The 2500-nt window shown below is 42.0% G+C and overlaps 1 protein-coding gene and 6 non-coding genes across 7 annotated transcripts in view; 1 reads left to right on the top strand and 6 right to left on the bottom strand.

Moving 5' to 3' along the window:
* Window positions 1–2500, top strand: part of LOC129976645 (retinaldehyde-binding protein 1-like) — a 112094-nt gene that overhangs the window by 23107 nt on the left and 86487 nt on the right. The gene's annotated exons all lie outside the window — the stretch shown is intronic.
* Trnac-gca (transfer RNA cysteine (anticodon GCA)) lies at window positions 61–132 on the bottom strand. The gene has a single exon. It is a non-coding gene; the product is annotated as a tRNA-Cys (tRNA).
* On the bottom strand, window positions 682–753 carry Trnac-gca (transfer RNA cysteine (anticodon GCA)). Its single transcript has one exon. It is a non-coding gene; the product is annotated as a tRNA-Cys (tRNA).
* Trnac-gca (transfer RNA cysteine (anticodon GCA)) lies at window positions 1720–1791 on the bottom strand. Its single transcript has one exon. It is a non-coding gene; the product is annotated as a tRNA-Cys (tRNA).
* Trnac-gca (transfer RNA cysteine (anticodon GCA)) lies at window positions 1929–2000 on the bottom strand. The gene has a single exon. It is a non-coding gene; the product is annotated as a tRNA-Cys (tRNA).
* Window positions 2136–2207, bottom strand: Trnac-gca (transfer RNA cysteine (anticodon GCA)). The gene has a single exon. It is a non-coding gene; the product is annotated as a tRNA-Cys (tRNA).
* Window positions 2343–2414, bottom strand: Trnac-gca (transfer RNA cysteine (anticodon GCA)). Its single transcript has one exon. It is a non-coding gene; the product is annotated as a tRNA-Cys (tRNA).

Genomic DNA, 2500 nt, shown 5'->3' with positions numbered 1-2500 from the left:
TTCCTTATTCATCGAAACGTAATTGTTCAAAAAATTTTGAGTTTGGATAAACATAACATCAGGGGGCACCCGGGTTTGAACCGAGGACCTCTCGATCTGCAGTCGAATGCTGTACCACTGAGCTATACCCCCGCTGCTCTGCCTCAATTGGAATGATATTTCCAGATTAAGCGAGATATCTGTCTGAAACAAAACGCTTTCTCTGGATTCCTTATTCATCAAAACGTAATTGTTCCAAAAATTTTGATCTTGGATAAACATAACATCAGAGGGCAACCATGTTTGAACCGAGGACCTCTCGATCTGCAGTAGAATGCTCTACCACTGAGCTATACCCCCGCTGCTCTGCTTCAATTGGAATGATATTTCCAGATTAAGCGAAATATCTGTCTATGAAACAAAACGCTTTCTCTGGATTCCTTATTCATCGAAACGTAATTGTTCAAAAAATTTTGATCTTGGATAAACATAACATCAGGGTGCACCCGGGTTTGAACCGAGGACCTCTCGATCTGCAGTCGAATGCTCTACCACTGAGCTATAACCCCGCTGCTCTGCCTCAATTGGAATGATATTTCGAGATTAAGCGAAATATCTGTGAAACAAAACGCTTTCTCTGGATTCCTTATTCATCGAAACGTAATTGTTCAAAAAATTTTGATCTTGGATAAACATAACATCAGAGAACACCCGGGATTGAACCGAGGACCTCTCGATCTGCAGTCGAATGCTCTACCACTGAGCTATAACCCCGCTGCTCTGCCTCAATTGGAATGATATTTCCAGATTAAGCGAAATATCTGTCTGAAACAAAACGCTTTCTCTGAATTCCTTATTCATCGAAACGTAATTGTTCAAAAAATTTTGGTCTTGGATAAACATAACATCAGGGGGCACCCGAGTTTGAACCGAGGACCTCTCGATCTGCAGTCGAATGCTCTACCACTGATCTATACCCCCGCTGCTCTGCCTCAATTGGAATGATATTTCTAGATTAAGCGAAATATCTGTCTGAAACAAAACGCTTTCTCTGAATTCCTTATTCATCGAAAAGTAATTGTTCCAAAAATTTTGATCTTGGATAAACATAACATCAGAGGGCAACCATGTTTGAACCGAGGACCTCTCGATCTGCAGTAGAATGCTCTACCACTGAGCTATACCCCCGCTGCTCTGCCTCAATTGGAATGATATTTCCAGATTAAGCGAGATATCTGTCTATGAAACAAAACGCTTTCTCTGGATTCCTTATTCATCGAAACGTAATTGTTCAAGAAATTTTGATTTTGGATAAACTTAACATCATGGGGCACCCGGGTTTGAACCGAGGACCTCTCGATCTGCAGTCGAATGCTCTACCACTGTGCTGTACCCCCGCTGCTCTGCTTCAATTGGAATGATATTTCGAGATTAAGCGAGATATCTGTCTGAAACAAAACGCTTTCTCTGGATTCCTTATTCATCGAAACGTAATTGTTCAAAAAATTTTGATCTTGGATAAACATAACATCAGGGGGCACCCGGGTGTGAACCGAGGACATCTCGATCTGCAGTCGAATGCTCTACCACTGAGCTATACCCCCGCCGCTCTGCCTCAATTGGAATGATATTTCCAGATTAAGCGAAATATCTGTCTGAAAAAAAAACGCTTTCTCTGGATTCCTTATTCATCGAAACGTAATTGTTCAAAAAATTTTGATCTTGGATAAACATAACATCAGGGGGCACCCGGGTTTGAACCGAGGACCTCTCGATCTGCAGTCGAATGCTCTACAACTGAGCTATACCCCCGCTGGTCTGCCTCAATTGGAATGATATTTCCAGATTAAGCGAAATATCTGTCTATGAAACAAAACGCTTTCTCTGGATTCCTTATTCATCGAAACGTAATTGTTCAAAAAATTTTGATTTTGGATAAACATAACATCAGGGGGCACCCGGGTTTGAACCGAGGGCCTCTCGATCTGCAGTCGAATGCTCTACCACTGAGCTATACCCCCGCTGCTCTGCCTCAATTGGAATGATATTTCGAGATTAAGCGAGATATCTGTCTGAAACAAAACGCTTTCTATGGATTCCTTATTCATCGAAACGTAATTGTTCAAAAAATTTTGATCTTGGATAAATATAACATCAGGGGGCACCCGGGTTTGAACCGAGGACCTCTCGATCTGCAGTCGAATGCTCTACCACTGAGCTATACCCCCGCTGCTCGGCCTCAATTAGAATGATATTTCCAGATTAAGCGAAATATCTGTCTGAAACAAAACGCTTTCTCTGGATTCCTTATTCATCGAAACGTAATTGTTCAAAAAATTTTGATCTTGGATAAACATAACATCAGGGGGCACCCGGGTTTGAACCGAGGACCTCTCGATCTGCAGTCGAATGCTCTACCACTGAGCTATACCCCCGCTGCTCTGCCTCAATTGGAATGATATTTCGAGATTAAGAGAGATATCTGTCTGAAACAAAACGCTTTCTCTGGATTCCTTATTCA

The sequence above is a fragment of the Argiope bruennichi genome, chromosome 7 (assembly GCF_947563725.1).
Source record: "Argiope bruennichi chromosome 7, qqArgBrue1.1, whole genome shotgun sequence".
Classification (NCBI taxonomy): domain Eukaryota; kingdom Metazoa; phylum Arthropoda; class Arachnida; order Araneae; family Araneidae; genus Argiope; species Argiope bruennichi.
The sequence above is the reverse complement of the archived record's forward strand: the minus strand, read 5'-3'. Positions and strand labels throughout refer to the sequence as shown.